This window comes from Sander lucioperca, chromosome 2, assembly GCF_008315115.2.
Source record: "Sander lucioperca isolate FBNREF2018 chromosome 2, SLUC_FBN_1.2, whole genome shotgun sequence".
NCBI lineage: Eukaryota > Metazoa > Chordata > Actinopteri > Perciformes > Percidae > Sander > Sander lucioperca.
The window spans coordinates 16076577-16095247 of NC_050174.1; the positions used below are offsets into that span (position 1 = coordinate 16076577).

The 18671-nt window shown below is 42.3% G+C and overlaps 1 long non-coding RNA gene across 1 annotated transcript in view; it reads right to left on the reverse strand.

The window, feature by feature from the left end:
* Window positions 1-1384: 1384 nt before the first annotated feature.
* Window positions 1385-18671, reverse strand: part of LOC116056842 — a 37010-nt gene continuing 19723 nt past the window's right edge. The window contains exons 3-4 of the long non-coding RNA XR_004106677.2: window positions 4722-4821; window positions 1385-1735 (exon numbers count right to left, since the gene is read on the reverse strand). This is a non-coding gene — a long non-coding RNA (uncharacterized LOC116056842). The remainder of the gene's footprint in view (window positions 1736-4721; window positions 4822-18671) is intronic.

The window sequence follows — 18671 nt, forward strand, 5'->3', positions numbered from 1 at the left end:
TTCAAGTTGATGCCAAGACATGTTGGAGCTATTTTAACACTCCTGGGACACTTTTTGTTGATGTTTCCTTTATTTCGCTAGTTACCTGTAGACACTGCTGGCTCCAGGGCATCCTTTGTCTCATCACAAAAGCCACTAGCAGTTGATACAAACATCAGTGGACACTCTTGGAATGCACACCATCTCACCTGTCACACTGTGCCGATCACATCGACGATGGTGCAAACATGGAGTCTAAAAAATGTACACATACACAGCTATCACCTTGGATTCCTGTCCCATACGACCACTGATGTGTGTGTGTGTGTGTGTGTGTGTGTGTGTGTGTGTATGTGTTTCTGTGAGTCTGCAGTATATGTGAGTGTCTGTCTGTCTTTTAGGGGATAGGTGGAGGCCATCTTTCATCTCTTGCTGTGATCAGATATTCTACATGATATGATATGATGATACAGGCCCAATTAAGGGATGGGTTTGTGTAAAAAATGTGATGACAGGGCAAGCGGAAGAGTAGACTGTGATCTGACATCTGAGAGGGAGAGAAAGACAAAGGAGGGAGAGAGAGAAAAAGAGGAAATGGTAGCAAGAGTATGGGTAAGGGTGGGGGAAGACGAAGGGCTACAGAGAGGATCTGAAAGACGGTTGTAGGAAAGAAGGGAAGAGTGATGCTGGTAAAGGAAATGAAGATGGGGTAAGCGTGAGAAAAATAGTGAGGATGAATGTTAAGTAGTGAAGACAGACAGAATTAATATGATTATGAAGGAGATGGGAAAATGGAGAGGCACATAAAGATAAATGAGAGGGATGAAATATAGAAAAGGGAGGAAAAATGAGGCTTCTTTCCCATAAGAAACAATTTTATGGATCCTACTTTTTTATCCATCTTGTTGTAGCGTGAATAGAATTGTAGGGAAACTGTAACAGGGATACAAAAGTCAGATATTTTTCTTTCAAAAATATAAACCTGACATGTGGAGAGGAAAAGGCAACAAAAGTAGGTGTAGACAAGACACATTGAATCATTCTAATCTTTAATTGTTGATTCATATTTTGCACATAGAGGTACATTTGATTTGACAGACATACCCGTACATGAAAAAAACAGCACGCAATGTGAAATGGAGCTGATATTAAACAGGGAAGCTTCTTGGTGCCATCTGAACCTGTTTCCTCACATTTCGTTAGTCTGTCCGGATCATCTACAACTGTGTCAGGTGTATGATTTTGATCGGGACACGTGGTGCTTTGATCACCCTGCCAACTTTTATCAGCATGCATGCTCTTTTCATAACTAAATAGGACCCAATTATGTCAAGCACATTGTTCTTTACCTGGAGTGCCAAAGCACTACACAGAAAGAAGGGAATAACTCACACTAAAACATCACTTTAAGGGAAAGTGCCTTTTATTTAGCTGTCAAAATGTAGACTTGTTAGAATCAATCAATTCCATGAAATAAATCCAAGTTACAATGTGAAGAATATTTTCATCATATTTTCTTATTAAGTATTCTTCCATATAAAAATAATAAATCTATATAGATACAGTTGTATATTAGTGCAAGGTCACAGTATTAGTCAGTTTGGCCAATAATCGTATATAACCAGTTGACACAAATACAGAAATAAAGAGTACAGTGCAGGTCCAAGTGTTGTAAAGAGTAATGTGAAGCTCATGGACATCTTGAAGCTCATCTTGATGAAATGCAGGCTCCATGGTTGATCAGGACCTCATCAACCTAAAAAAAAGAGAAATGGGAAAATGATATAACAATTCAAATACATTCCACAAATCTCAGTTGATCATTTACCTTATATTACATGTTATTAAATCAAGGCACCAATGCATGAACTTTTGGGGATTTTTCACCACATCCTGTGTAACACAACACAGCAAATACACAAATTTCGGCAAAAAACACAAGCAAATTTCCTCTTAGCAACTATCGAGACTAAATCATCATTCCCAGCCAGAGGGGATCTTACAGAAACATATTAGTTACAGTTTATGTGCAACAAACACATAACCTGTGTGTGTACACTTTACCATTGCTAATGCATGAGGGACAGCACTTGTTGGAGAGTTTCATCACATCCCAAAGCAAGATCCTTGAATGAAAGGAGTTCAGTGAGCTGTGAGTTCCCGGTGTACTTGACAGTCACAAAGGCCTCAACAATAGCCGCTGACATTAGTCCCCCTCATATCACACTGCACTTTTCTCCCATTGTTCCCACTGCACTTCTCACATGTATTGTCTTACGTGATATCCTTAGAACCTGATAAGACGCCCGGTGAAAGTTTTTGTAGCTCAGGACACAGGCCTGGGAGTGTCTCAGGGTTACAGCTGCTTATTATTCTTTCATAGAGGAGACTGGGAGACCGTAGGGTCTGGGGAACGCCTTATCTGATCCCCTTTACACCCAGCCTAACCTGGGTTACCTGCACCTCCAGCCCTTCCTCCATTACTCTTGCCATACCTGACACTCCCTTCCTCCAGAAAGATGTATTACATTCCCCCGAAACTATAGAGCTTGTTGACAAGCATGAAATGCATTCTGGGGCCTAATATGAATGTATAGGCTTCAGAACAGCTGGGGTCATTTGAGAAAGTAAGGATGTCAGTTAAATCTTCAGTCTATGGTGTTATTCTTTGCATCAGACAACAAAGGCAGAGCAACACATCATTTTAGGATCCCATGACTTTAATAGAGGTGTCTTCTTAAGGATTACTCTAAATTTATTTGCTGATTTATCTTGTCAGACACTGTCTCTTGAAAGTCAGCAACTCCTCTCGTGTTTTGTCAGAAAGTACAAAAGTACTATTTTGGCCACACTGTCTCCCTCAACAAATTTCTCTGATGTTTGGCTGACAGTATAGAACAGTTCGGGGTTGGCAGAGGGTCCCTGGGCCATCAACAGACAAACTCAGCCCAACTGCAAAAGATGAAGGGAGGTGGATTCAGACAGCTCAAGCACACCACCCTGCCTGCACACAGCACCTCAAGGGCACCCGCCGCCTTGCTGGCCTGCCTGTCTATCTGTGGCAGCTGATCTTAGTTAAAGCTACATGTGCCTCTCTCGGCATCCTCCTCATCCTCTCTGCTGACACTGCAGTTTAATGCCTATATATAAAGATGATGTCTGCAGTGTGTGTGTGTGTGTGTGTCTCTTGTATTTACATGTTTCCTCAAACCGCTTTATAGCAGACCAACAGGGCACTGCAGTATGTCTGTTATAAGTTTGACTAAATCAAGCTTTTCGTTATTGGTGGTTCAAATTAGTCTAATCATCCATTTTTTTTTATTTGCTCCACACACTCTGTGTCTAGCGATGTTATTGTCCTGGGGCCATTGCAATTCGGAAGGATTTATGCTAATGTGTTAGCCAGTGTAGGGATAATAGCCAAAATATGGAAAGTGAAACACAAGATGTAAAAAAAAAAAAGATAAAGATCTTAAAGTGTATTGGTCTTCAACACATTTTGTAGCTCACTAAGTAACATATCTAGAATAAAAAAAAAATCTGTATATTTCTTTTTTCATTCTAATTTTGGGGATTCTTTAATGACAGTACACCAAGATTTTATCAGACCACATCCGCAAACATGGATGGTTGTCATGGTCTCCATCACAATGCGCATTTATGCGTAAAAATACAGGATTTTTTTGGGAGTGGTCTCCCCTCATCCACAAAAAAGGATTTCATGTCAAAGTGTCCCTCAGGAAATTGACAAAGGCAGAAAGTAATGCCTAGTGTTGTCCCAAGTCTGATAACAGCGTGGAGGAGTTGTATGCCTTGCTCTCCTTCTGCTAGACTGCAGTCAGATGCCTCCACTCTCCATGAGTAGGCAACTGATGCTGCTGCTGATCTGCAGAAAATGACTTGAGAAAGACTTGACTGAAGCCTATCAGAACTGGAAGAGACTACTGATACAGACTCAGTGCAGGAGAAACATGATGCATACACAAGGTACAATAATGTGCATGCACTACGTGTACGACAACTTTATTTACATTATATAATCTAGGACTAGGCTAGGTTTGGATACATACTGTTGTACGTACAGAAACCAACAAACTGGGGACACACATGTACAGAAATGCACATACATCAAAACCAAACATGCACAAAGATATGACTTAGACACACACAAACATATTTCTCCACCATCCTATTCTATCCCTGTCCTTCTTTCTGTATATATCTCTGTCCATGCTTCTGAACCTTAGGGAGACATATTCTTTTTCATCTGTCAGTATGGATGGAAACAGACATGTTCAAAACACACAACAATGGCCTCGTCTGCACCGAGGAGGTTCTATGTTTTGTATGCTTGAAGCACTGCATTATCTCCTAAGTGTCTGGCAACCCCAGTATAGTAAATAATGGATGCACCTCTTCCTTCTGAAAACCCCCTCTTTCACTTCAGGGACAAGTCATGGTTTACCTGTTCAAATGCCCTTTCTGTGTCTTTGGAGAAATGGATAGCACTAAAGGATGTGGGTCAGACGATTTCATTAGCACAGCATTTCTGTCTTTGTCTCCTTCAATCAACCATTTGACAGAAGCAATGTCATTCAAAATGTCTTACAGACACTTTCATATAGAATTCACTGAGAAAAAGGATGCAGAGACTGCTGATCCATAGCAGGGAATTTGTAAAATATAGCCCATATAACAAGATGGCAGACACCACGATGCTTGAAAGGAGAGAGTGCAGTCACCTCTGAGATCAGCTGAATATCCTTGACATCTTTAGCCTGGAGACTCCAGTCATCTTGCCATTTGTTTCTGGGTCATGATCTACAAGGTCTCCATTCCAACCTAGAAACACAGGATAGGCGTAATTGTTAGTGCTGTGGATGTATATTTACACTAAAACTAGCACACATACAAGCAAAGTATACATATAATTTTACAGATGCTGCATGGCATCAGACTTCATTAGATGATGAGAGTTCTATATGACTTATTGGGTATTGCTTTTTGACCTAGTTCTTTCTTTTTAAACACGAAACAAAACACGAAGCAGGATTGGACAGGACTATTGTGTGCCACTACGTAGCTAAGTCTCTTTGGTCTCCCTCCCCCATTCATTGTGAGGTTACATCGAAAGAGTTTTAGCTATTGTGAATTATTTACCTCACTCACCATTCGGCCCCTTTAACCCCTCAGCAAATGCACAGGCAGTCGGGGTTAAAAATACACTCCCCCAGGACCCAAGTTTGACTCTACATGCATGTGCATGTGAGCATGTGTGTGGTTGTGCATGTGTGTGTGCAGGGATGTGGGTTTAACAAAACACACACACACACACACACACACACACACACACACACACACACACACACACACACACAGGAACTCATCAGAGCATCATTATGTGGGTACTTTCTGAGTGAGAATCCAGGCTGTCCCAGATGGGATTATTATAACACAGCTTGATCTGTGCTAGAGCTACGAGTGTGATTGTGTGAGAGAGTGTGTCAGTGTGTGTGCATGTTTGTTAGAGAGTGAGTCCTGACCTGTGCTTCCTGACCTGAGTGAATGTGAGGGTACACCTCTCTGTTTCTGTGAAAGTATAAAATATATAGTACAAGCATAAAACTGTGCCATGTCGAATCATTAGGAAGGAGGTGCTTTCCTTGACAACTGTGTCAAAACTACAGAAACTGGCTTACATTCACTTACAAGAGAGTATGTACAGTGGGCATATTCATGTTGAGCCTCTGAGTCAAAGGCTGAAATAAAGGTGTCTGTGATACATGCCATTCAAACAGCAAACTGATTGAGGCTGCAGCAGCTTCCCTGTCTGTCTGAGTGAATATTAATGTCACCGAGATATGTGGACCTTAATGGATCTGCACACACACACCAATACAAACTCTACTTGGCCATGTTGCCGTGGTATGTCCCTGGCATGCAGCAGTGTTGTCATGGATACCCCCAGACACATCCGCCATCCCATAAGCGGGGGGATGCTGAGCGCTTCAGAGGGGCTGGCGCCGAGGCTTCCCCCCCTCATTCCCCAAACCCTCAACCCCCATTTTCTATGCCCTTCCCCCAAAACTGAATCCCATTCCCTCATTCTCCCCGAAAACCGGCTCAGCCTCAAAAAGGCTCTCTGCTTGTCAGCTGAGTAGGCCTGGAAGCACACTGCTGATATCTTGTCCCAGTGTTGGGGCCTCCATTGCTCTTAACTGGAGTGGGTTGTAATGTAACTGGAACATGGAGGGATAGACAGAGAATACCTAGTACGCTAGCAAAGGTTTAAATCTTGTCTGAGAAAACCTAAAAAAGATGTTGAACAGGGGAAATGAATAGTGTTTTGTGTGTGTGTGTGTGTGTGTGTGTGTGTGTGTGTGTGTGTGTGTGTGTGTGTGTGTGTGTTAGCCCTCAGGGCTATGGTTAAGCCTGTACTTTATCCTGAACTGATCCTTTTCATTAGCCATTATCAATAATTCAACATCGCACTTGCTTTAATGGTTTAATGTGGGCAAACCCTCAGTCCGCACACATCCACACTGACACACACGAACACTCGCACACTCTACTTAATAGCACTCACTCTCTTGGCCTGTGCCAAACGCCACTGAGGTGAATATAGACGTGTAAACGTGCACATAACACAGTCAGCGCACCTAAAGCGTTTAAAAGTAAATACCTATCAATCACAAAAAACATTTACCCCACCAGGCAGTCATAGGATCCTTTCAGCTAAAGAAGGAATCAATTATTATTTCCCTACAAATGTCTGTTTTACTGTATATCAAGTTATATTTGCAATAAAAGGGCACATTAAATCTTCTACTCTGAGATAAGGATATGAAAGGGTTAATCTTTTATGACACGTCCCCTCCCATCCGTGCTCTCTTTTGCCCTCCCTTTCATATTCTCCAGTATGGCAGTGCTCAATGCCTGCACATATGCTGGAGAAAAGAATCCTCTTTGATTGGAAGGCTAATTTGAAGTGTCAATTATTCTTATGCAAATGAAGGTACAGTTTCTCACGTCTGAAATGGGTTGGGGGCACAGATGGGTGTGTGTCTGTGTGTGGGTGCCCGCACAAATCTCCCTCCAAAAACATACAGCGCCATTCCATCCCCCCTCCAACTCTTCATCTATACCTCTTAGGGAAGAAAGCTGACATACAAAGACAGCCGGTATAATGGCACTAGGGTATTTGCATGAACATTGTCCACACTGAACGCCAAATGGTTCAAAATTGGGAATACAATGACAAAACAGTAACAAAGACGCAGAAGTGCAAGTAAGCATCCAAAATTTGACAATAAGGCGGCGTGGTTGCATGTTGTAATGTAAATAATGAGATGATGTTGGGTAAAAAGGAACACAACAACAGCTGGTATCATGGCAAGTATTGTGGGCAAACAAAACAATTTACTACAGCCTTTGTCATTTAAACACTTTCCAGTCACATTCTCTTTCACTGTTGCCATACTAGAGGTGCAAGCGAGAAATATAATCCCAGTGTCTGTACAGAGAGGTACAACAAGATCCTGTTTAAAGATAAAGGGAGAGAGAACGAGGGAGAAATCAAGAGCGACAGAGTGTGCCTTAAAGCATACGTTCATGTCTAAGTACAATATGTTAACGAGTGCACGCTCCTCTTTATGGTAATTAAAGCTTCAAACTCAGACCTGAATCTGGATGAGAGATTTAGACTGACAAAGAGAAGCAAAGTGAGGAGAAAAAAAGGAGAAAGAAAAAAAACACAGACAGACAGAGGACTCTACAAATAGTGTCTGTTGTCTGAACCTCTCAGCTGATGTGGTTGTTCATAAAAAAAAAAAAAAAAAAAGCTTTTCAGGCCCAAAACAGGATCAAACAACCTGCTGTGGAGTCCGGTTACACCATAACAATGGCTTACATTCACTCTCAGCCTCAACACACAAGCTTTTACCTCAAAGGGAGTAAGTCTGGTTTGTAGGGTGGGTGCGGGTATGGAGGAGGGTATAGCGATATCTTAGACGATAATGGTGTTCAACAGATTAGATGGTATCAGCCTACCATGTTTGTTTTCAACTGTTGGCTTCTGCAGCTACACTGAAATCTACGGTCAACCCCAGAGGCAATCTCAATCTCAAGAAAACTTTTAGATATTGCCGGAGAAAGTGAAGTAGTCTGATATATATCACGGAAAACTCTTTGATAAAGACAACTGGTGAAGACAGAGCAGCTGAGGAGAGATCTTTGCCCATAAAGTGAAATACAGAGACGCCATTGTCAAAATCAGTTATTGTCTTGGTGATCGCATTGAACATTTGATGGACTTTTAATTGACTGGTGAATGAATGAGTCGTTTTTTTTACACTTCCCTTGATTAGATACTCAGGCGTATTGACGGATACCTAAAGCTATCATATAGCCTACTACAACTCCCTGTAAGCTTCTCTGTCCACAGCAGACAATCTGATTAATTACAGACACACAATAGGCAGCTACTTTCTGCTAACCTCCTAAGACCCTGCCTCTCAAGCAATGAAGAGCAGCCCTGGCAATTTGTATTTGTTTTACATTGGTTCAGTAGTTCTGGGGAAATTAGTATGCAGTCAGGGATGGGAGAACTTGTCAAGATCAAGGGGAAATCTCTACCCACCCACCGGGTGGATCTACATTCATGAACAAGGTTGACAAGAAAGCTGACTAGTGTAAAGACAAGGAGCAAATAAAATGGCGGAGAACACCATAAATATTCTTTTTCATATGAGTGCACTGAGAACACCTTCATAGACAGGCTCTTTCTCTATCTGTCTGTCTCGTATGTCTCACTCACTTACTTACTCACTCACTCACTCATTCACTCACTCACTCACTCACTCACTCACTCACTCACTCACTCACTCACTCACTCACTCACTCACTCACTCACCCACTCACTCTCTCATTCACTCTCTCACTCAATCTCTCTTTTTCTTCCTCACACCCTCTAGTCTTCTCTTTTCCAAAACTGTGTCATGCACATCAAAATTAAAAAAGGCCCATCCTTTTTGATGGTGTTCTGCTGGACCATAGAGCAGATAAACATCCATGTCAGGAGAAAGCGATCTGGGGCCCTTCTCTCACTGAGTCCGAGCTCTCCTGGGAAACACACAGCTCATACAATGGATAGAGGAGGCCTTTTGTTGAGTATGTGGGAGCTGCAGGGCTAGCTCTGGATCAAACAGGGGTGTGTGTACATTTCCGCATTTTGCACACACATGCACACACACACACACACACACACACACACACACACACACACACACACACACACACACACACACACACACACACACACACAAGAGCAAACCACACTGACACGCGAGAGTGAACACACTCACACCTTCGCCCACACACACACAGAATCACAGAGCTTCCTCATCTCCCTAAACTCAGTGTGACTAAGTAAACTTCTTCACCCTTTTGCAGTAGTTACTGAGGGCAGGAAGATGAATTTGAAATAGCCAGCAGAAGAAGAGAGAAGAGACAAAGGGTAGAATTGTGACGTAAATCAGTGTTGGACTGATTTAGACTGGTTTAGTGTCAGTCTAAAGCGGCTTTCTGTTGTACTATATACAAATCACAGTTCAAAGACTGTGACTGTGCTCCCTCCTGGGGTCCAAGGCAGGGAAATCCTGCAGGGAGGTGTCTAATTCTTGTGAGTAGCCTGTGTGTGTGGCACAGTTATTTATTACATAGGCTTGAGACATTTCTCAAAAATATGATCTGATATTGGCATGGGATATTGGGGGAGCTGCTGCACAGAACGGCAACGCAGGAGGAGCACCAGTATTAAATGGAAATTGTTGTACTCTCTACAAAAAAATGTAACACAAGAAACCTTAGGGCAGCAGATGAGTGAGTGCACACTAGATGCACATTAGTAACATTCTGTATGTAGCACTATCAGCTAGTTATGTCACCGCTGTCTAAGAACTGTGTTTATAATGGCTGAATAGTGTGATCAAATGTGGTGGCAATACAGACTAGAATACAAAACTGCTCTTCTCAGAATGCATTTTAATAAATTTCCATTCAATCCACTGCCTTGCTCCTGGCCGTCTGCCCCTCGTGTAGGATCTGTGGGAATTCTCCTCACTGAAATGAACTCACACCGTCTGACCCTATTCATCCCTAAGACTGCACTTTCTCTAGGACTCCCCCTTTTCCAGTCCCCCGGTTTCCCACAGACCCCCTCTCTCCCTCTCTCTCTTTGCATCCTCCCCTTCTTTCTCCCTACCTTCCCATTGCCCCCTCCCCTTCCAAGTATCTGCCTTGCTTTCAACTCCAATTTTGGGCACAATGAAGTTGTTCTGGCTGACAGTTTGGCCAGTAGAATAAGTGTTGTTTGAGCCTGCTGTGTGGCCCTGTAGTGGGCCCATTCTCCCCCTCGCCGGCTCAGTTACCGAGAGCCTTGTTGGTGGGACACGGAAGCCATCCGTCCCCACGCTCCCACCCTGACCCAAACAATTAGCCTCAAACCGCACTCAGGCTCACCTGCTCCTCCTCTTTACATACTTTACATTTACTATCTAATCCTCTACTTCTCAGCAAGTAAATAGCACTTTTGCAGCATGCTATTTTAAAGTGTATAAAGGTCGTCAAACTTGTTTCTTTCAGATTCTTGTATATGTTATGAGTTCTTCAAATTATCCTGTGGTTCTCTACCATATTGCATCTGTGGTGGTGGAGTCGCTGCTAAACCGCAGCCAGGTTGGCCTGATTTACTCAGTTACTCCATGTCTTGTAGGACGTGTCAGAAAGGATTCTGTATTGGGGTCAGCTGGAAAGACAAAGCCTGCAGCCCTCTCTCCTCTGTCGCTTTCACTAAGCATCAACCAGCAAACCCCCCCCCCATTACTCCCTGTGTTTTTTTTTTTTTTCCAGTTCTCTGTTCCAATGAGTTATCAAACAAGTATAGTATATATTTATAGTATATTCACACTATAAATATTCTTCTTGTGTGTAACCACTCTGACACACACACACACACACACACACACACACACACACACACACACACACACACACACACACACACACACACACACACAGACAGAAGCCAGGACATGAGAAAGTGACTGGGAGAGGCCCTGATGAGGGGACCATATGTCCAGGCGTTGTATATCAGTCGGCTCGCCCTCAGTGCTCTGCCAGACCACCATAACTTAGTTTGTCTTCAGCACAAAGTTTGGTCCAAGCTTGGCTGGGTTCATTAGGAACCTATTCTCTGGAGCCAATGAAGCTCAACAGACCTCCAACAAAGGGGCTAATCACACCCACTGCTCTCTCTCCCCCTCACCTTTGCTCTGTCTTTAAAAATTCTACCTCCACTATTTCCGCAAATTGTCACTCCTTTACTAAATAGAAACCAAATATAAATGATCAGTTGTTAAAATAATGGAAACTGTCAACCAAAATTTCAACAATACAGCACAATATGTAGACTGTGGAGCATGAAGAATAAACAATCACAGCAGAATAGCTAAATGATGACAGAAAATAGCAATTGTCCAATAGTTATACCTTCCATTGTTGTGTGTCTAGACAGTCTATGGTAGAGAAACAAAACTGGATAATTGTGTTTCCATTGAAGATTCACACCTGTGACTGTTAGTGCATGTGAGTGGACTTACGAAGTGTCATGTTCTCACCTGACAGACACTTTGCTGTCTCGGATGCAGGCGTTAGTGAGATGCGGTGTGTAGAATGTGCGCCTACCAACAATGTGTTTGTGCGTGTATTTGAGTGCATGTGTGTTGTGATGCACTGACAATGGAGAGCCCCAGGCTGCTGAATACTTGAAATGACCTTGAACCTCAGCATTCTCCATTCCCATGGCTGCAGGGACGGTGAGCATGTCTGTGTGTTTCAGCGTGTGTGTTTGAGAAGAAGAACAATGAGGCTTTGCATTTTGTCTGACTCTGGGCACATAATAGCTCTTCCCAAATTCTGTATCACACTCAGGGTCAAAATATTTCTAAATAATCTATAGTGAATGGTAAGTATAGGTGAGATTAAATGGCCGTTAAATTATGAAAAAAGTTAGTGTTGCTCTCTACAAAAGTGGACATTTTTGAACATTTTATAAAAACAAAGACATGACAGATTTTTCAGGTTTTTGTCCTGATTAGGATATACCTCATGTGTTTGTACTATCTTATCACATCATGAATCTTAATCCTACATCCTTGACTATATACCTGTTCTATATATCCTGAAATTATGCTCATCCCTCAACATTTTTTTGCACATCCATACAGCCTCCTTTTTTCTAGTTATATGTATGTTATTTGTTTCTGTATTTATTGTTTGTTTATTTCATATTAATGTTTGATATGTTTATGTATGCACCAACAACCAGGGCAAATAAGTGCTACTTACTTGGCAATAAATCCCTTTCTGAAATCCTTTTCTGATGAGCTATCCACTTTCATGTGTGCCCCACCAACTCCCTGCCTGCAGTGACTCTATTTGCTCACCCTCCATCCAGAAGAGAAAGAGGCTTGCTCCATACCATGTCCCCTACTGTGCACACATGCTACAGGCAAGCATGAACGGGCTGATCTGGACAAGGCTTAATCACACAGACACTGTACACACAGGATGGTCCCAAAGCACAAACAGACATACATTCGTGTGCAGGCGGCTGAAGAGGACTTGGCGGGTTAAGAATGGCGGTAGGGGGTAAGGATGGCGAAGGGATACCCAGCGAGGGGTGGTAAAGGCCATGTCACTGGGCCCTGCTTGGACACAAATGTCAGCAGCATGACTACCTGTACATGAAGACCCAGCGGTAAGAGAGCCCAGGAGATAATCAAGAAGAAACAGATGAAGAGGAGAGAAAAAGACATTGCTGCCCAAAACAAACAGGGGTAAATAAGGTAGATAGAAATGCTTAACAATGTAAAGGACATCTTTTGAGACCAGGCTTTAAGAAAATAGTTTCACATTAATCCCAAAATGATACATTTAAAGAAAATTGAACTGAAATATGTAACACAGTGCAGAACACAAGTTGCATTTTAATCTTTCATGTTTAGTGTGGTTTCAGAATGAAATTATTTCAAAAAGGGAGAAAGAGTGGTCAAAACATGACATGGCAAACTCTTTCCATGAAACGGCTATATGACTTTACTAATTAAACATCAACACATGAGGTATTTTTCTAAAACCTCACCCTGCAGTCAGATGCATGACTCAAACTGATGCATTACTGTGTGCTTCCCTCCCTCTCATGCCCTGTTACCATTCCTGCTCCCCATCCATTAGATGTTGAACATTTCAACTTTCAAAGTGAAGAGAGAGAGAACACAATGCCCTCTGCAGCCTAGAAACACTGAATACATTATAAGCATTTTGCACTTGAATATTCCAACAGGTACAAACAAACATGCACGCATACAGTATACACTGAGAAAACTTCAATGCTTTCCCCCCTCTCTTTTAAAGGTCAAAACACAACCCTGCACCATTCTGTGGCACTTTGAAGGCCAACAAAACACTTCTATGCATGCACTCAGTGTTAAAAGAGATAAAATCTACTCTACAGATCATCAGTAACAACAGAAGTACATTGTGATGCATTTTCTATTAATCCATGGATTAGAGAAGAATTTCCTCAAGACAGTACAAGTGGATTATATGCAGGAGCCTTGTATTTCATGTACAATGTAATCGTGTGTTTTTTGTATATTTACAAACAGCATAGGTGTAGTGGGATTTACACCTAAAAATTGGACAACCAAATACACATGTGAACACAAAGACACACAAACACAAGGTTAAACACAGCCAAACAGACACAATGGTAGCAATGCAAGCTTAGAACCCAGTGGACAATAAATGGGCACAATCGATTCTTATACATGAAATAATTTATTTTAATTTTATTTTACTGTACAGTTGAGACATTTTGTTATGATGAGGCTGCTAATGGAAAATACAGGGTGTGTTCAATTTGATGGTTGTCGAAGTTTAATTGAGCTGTGTGCTTCCTAAGTACCACGAAAAAAGTAGTAAATGATAGATGTTTTATCAGAACTTAAGTTACAGTCATGCTGCTTTTCTTGTTGCTAGCTTGCCTGAATTTCAAAATAAAATAGCATGTGTATTGTAGAACACATGTTCCTCAATGAAACCAGAAAAAAGGCCATTCATTGTTTATAAGTTGGAAAAAAGAGGAATCTTTTTCTTCTTAAGATGACACGATTGATTGTTCAACACTAGATAGCGCAACGCATGTTGCATTGCATGAAGGGAAATGTGATTGAAACACACACACACTAACGCACGCACACACACACACACACACACACACACACACACACACACACACACACACACACACACACACACACACACACACTCCAGATGGCCATAGAGTGTAAATGCTCTGCCAAACACAGCAACAACAGATTCACTAAACCCAAACCCGAGGTCATCTTCCTCTCTGCACGCACTGTCTTCAAAAAAAGGTCCTACATGCGGACTCCTCTCTCCGCTTTTCCTTTATTTCCTTTTGTTTCCTCCATTTTCAACCTCTGCCTGGAATCACAGCAAAGTTCCTCAGTGAAAGCAGTGTGTTCTACTCATCAATGACACTTTTACAGATCCCCAGCCAGACAGTGGTGATTTGTGCCTGTGTTAAGGCAGAACTACTCCTTGCCTCTTTCACAATATAGATTGTTGCCATTATCTGGAGCTATTCCTCTAGCTGACACAAAAAAGAAGAAGAAAACATGTGGGGAAAAGGATGAAGGAATTTCACCCAACCGCTGTATGAATTGCTGATGGGACCTGAGTGACAATTTGGTATGCAATTGTCAGTGTCAGTCACAGAGACATTGTCATGCCTGATTCCCATCTTGTGGAGCCAAGCTTTAGTGGGAACAGTGTGTTGTCAGAGGACAGTTGTCCATTGAGGAAGTCCAATCAACATCACAACACTTTTATTGGTACAGCTGGGTCTAAATAGGGTTTGGGGATTTATTTTGGTTAAGATATATGCTATTACCTACACATTCAAACACATCCATTTTTCATTGAGCCAAGACCTTTGACTGTAGCGAAACCTGACTTATATTTCAACTAATGTGGAGTGAATGCGGCGGAAATGCAAATTCAATGCTGTCCCCTTTCACATTGGAGAATGAAATCAAATCTTTTGTGGCCAGTGGGCATTGAGGGTGGGAAAAACAGCGAGGTGAGGGGGTTCCATGGGCCATTCGTTTGGGCTGTGAATGAGCCAGTTCCCAAGCGGGAAAGATGGTGTGCCAGTGGTGTGCTCTCTGCTAATTGATTGCCTTTACTAACAAGAGCATAATATATTCTATTGTGATCATCCTTTGCCCATGTTCATTAAGCAAGGAAGCAGCGTGATCTTTTCTTTTTGTCTCGCTCCTGCCCCTTTTCTCTCGCCTGCTCCTCTCATCCCCCCTCCCAATACTCTTTTTCTCTCTCGCCTCTTCGTCTCTCTGCCCCTCTCTCTCTTTCTCTCCCGCGCCGGATGGGAAAGGTGATGCAAAGGTGGTATGACAGGCAAAGCATCCCTCGCCATTCCAAATGCATAAAATGAAGAGGAACAAAGGACAGATGGATGGAATAGAGTAGGCGGCATGGTAGGATGATGCTGGAAGGAAGTGTGGATGAAAGGATGAGAGAAAAAGACAAGGACGAGAGAAGATGGCTGAGAAGATAGAAGGGTGTGAAAACAAGAGGAAGATGATGGGAAACGAAGACACAATGCAAGTGTGAAAAAAAAAATCAAGATCAGAGAAGCACCTCTCGCCATCTCCCTCCATCCATCTCTTTTTCTCCACATCCCCCTCCCACCACATCCTCTGTTCCTATCAGGTTCCCACTCGATCCTGCTGTGCCCCACACCTCTTCTTTTTACCCCCTTTTTCCCGTTTTGCCCCTTTTACACCCACCTCCCTTCCCTGCTTCTGCTCCTCACCCCATCTCTGCTTTGCCTATTAATAAGAGCTGGCGGGACAATAGTACCATTGTTGCCCGTGTTTGGGAACCCTGGACTGAAACAATCGCTGTTTACCCAAGCAGTGGCACAGCCTGGACCCTCTTCTTCATTACAGCGGGCCAAGTCTGATTAAGTCTTTTCTGCAAGTGCTACAATAAGCCACTGAGCCAGCCTCCACGACTCATCACTCTCCTCTGTCTTCTCGCTCTCCCTCCATCTCTTTCTCCAACACTTCCTCCCGTCTTACCTCAACAGTCAACTTTATTTGGATTTTCTCACTCGGTATGTGCTCGCCCCTGCTTCCAGTTGCTACGATTGTTGCCCCCTGATTTACATATTATTCATTACCAGAGACCAGGAGAATCACATTTACCAGAGGAGGAGTGAAATAAACACACAGAGAAAAAAAGAAATAGAGCAGAGATGGAGGATAAATGACAAAGTATTTCAAAAAACACTGGTTAAATCTGTACTATTTTCAAAATGACCTTCATAATCTAGGACAAAGCTAATTTCTTTATTAAAAATTCCCACAAGGTTTGAACATGCTGCAGGCAGTGGCAATATGACTGACTGCAAGAAATAAGAGAAAACTCTCTTTCCATAATGGTCTCAGATCATGAAAAAAAAAATTGGCATGGAGGTAACGTTATCAAGCTGATGCTTGTGGCGGAGACACACTGAATCAGTGGATTGAAAGCCTTTTCACTCAACCACATCCCTCAGCTCTGTGGCTTGTAACAGAAGTATGCTACCAGCACTATGCAAAACAGTATCATGAATATGCGTAATTAGGTGGGACTGGTGTAATTTTTCTGGGTTATGGGATGTGACATTTGTGGGGCAGGAGCATACATCAGCGTGAGCACGACTGACAAATGCATAATCCCTTTCTCTCCAATAATGCATTTACACTTTGCAATACAAAATATACATTTTGCCTTCATAAACTTAACAGCCGCCTGCAAAAATATTCTCATTCAGATAAGCATACACACACAGGCACGCATCCGTACAGTCACACATGCACATGCACAGTTGGACACATATGCAGTAAACTGGAAAAAGCTATGTGCACATGGCACTAAAGTAAATCTGTGCATTTGAACACAAATATAAACTCTATCCCCATCACACTCCAACACAACAACAGAGAGACACATAGCCAGAGTAAATGTGTGTTTACTGTAGTAAAAATAAAAAATAAAGGTTGTGTTGTGTCTCTCATCATGAGAGATGAGGATATCAGAGGGACACAATTATTCAATGGTGATGGAGGTAACCTGAAATACATTATAAGTCATATAAAATATGGCCTAGCCTTGGAAGATGCGATTGTCAAGCAACAAGGTTAAAAGAGGACTGACACACATGGATGTTTAACATAATATGCTACTAGATATCAGTTGGTAATAAGCTTTAGACATTGTTGTTAGCAACCAGGAAATGCAGCACCACTGATGAGAAAGTCCAAGCTAATTACTCTCCACACTTAACTATTTTGTTGAGAAATACCTCGAAATCTAGGAAGATTTTCTGCTTTTGTTACGACAACATTGAATTACAAAGCATCTTTTATACGCTATGTTTTTTTCTTCTTTTTTCTGCGTTAGTAGTCGATTTAGATGAACATTCAAAAGAACTGAACATGTGAATTCACAAATAAGGACAGGCACATGGGCATAGGTACACTGACAAAAGCATCTATTAATAATTGGATCATATTTTTACACAACCAGACACACACACACACACACACACTCGCTCACTCACACACACACACACACACATATGCATACACACTTTCAACACACCTCTCTGGCTCTTCAGAGAGAGCCAATTTATAGATACTGTACTGAACCCCCCTCACCACCTCTCGTCTCTCTCTTTGCCTTGCCATGCTCCTTTCCCTTTCCCCATCCACCCATACAGACCCCCCCCCCCACCACCACACACACACACACACACACACACACACACAGACACACACACACACACACACACACACACAAACACACACACAGCACCCTGCCACAATCCACCACCCTGCCACACATAGCAAAGGGGAGGACACATCCCTCATAGCACCCAGGAAATTAACTTGACATTTGATGCAGACAGAAAAAATATATTTCGGTGGGGGGAGGGAAAAAAAACAAAGTGTACTAAAGCAGAGATAGCATAAACCCATCCCTTGTTCACCCTTCCCCACCCCATCCTCCTTTAAGCCCAGGGACGCATGCGAAGGGGATTTCAGCGATCTGCAATGCAGACGCCACTGGGTGCCCACGGAAAAATGAGCTTCATCTTTTGCCTGTCCTTCTCAGTGTATGCTGTCTGTCCCTCTTTGTTTCCATCTTTTATGATGCCGGCGCTCCATTTTCATATCCACTTCCCCCCCTTCGAGTTTGTGTCTTTCTATTTGGGAGGAAGTTGTAAAACATTTGTATAACAGTATTGCAGGATCACTTGATGGTGTGTGCGTTTGAAATTAAGGCACACCCTTTAAGCCACTATTTGTGAATACAAATATTCATTGAGTTAGGATGAGGATGTTTTAATTTGTTGTTGCCATGCCATTCCTTTAAATTCAGCATGTATCTTCTCCTGCCCCTGCTTCACACTATATGCCTTTGCTGAGTTGTTATATTTAAACAGCTTTGTACATCTGGGTTAATCCCTCCAAAATTAA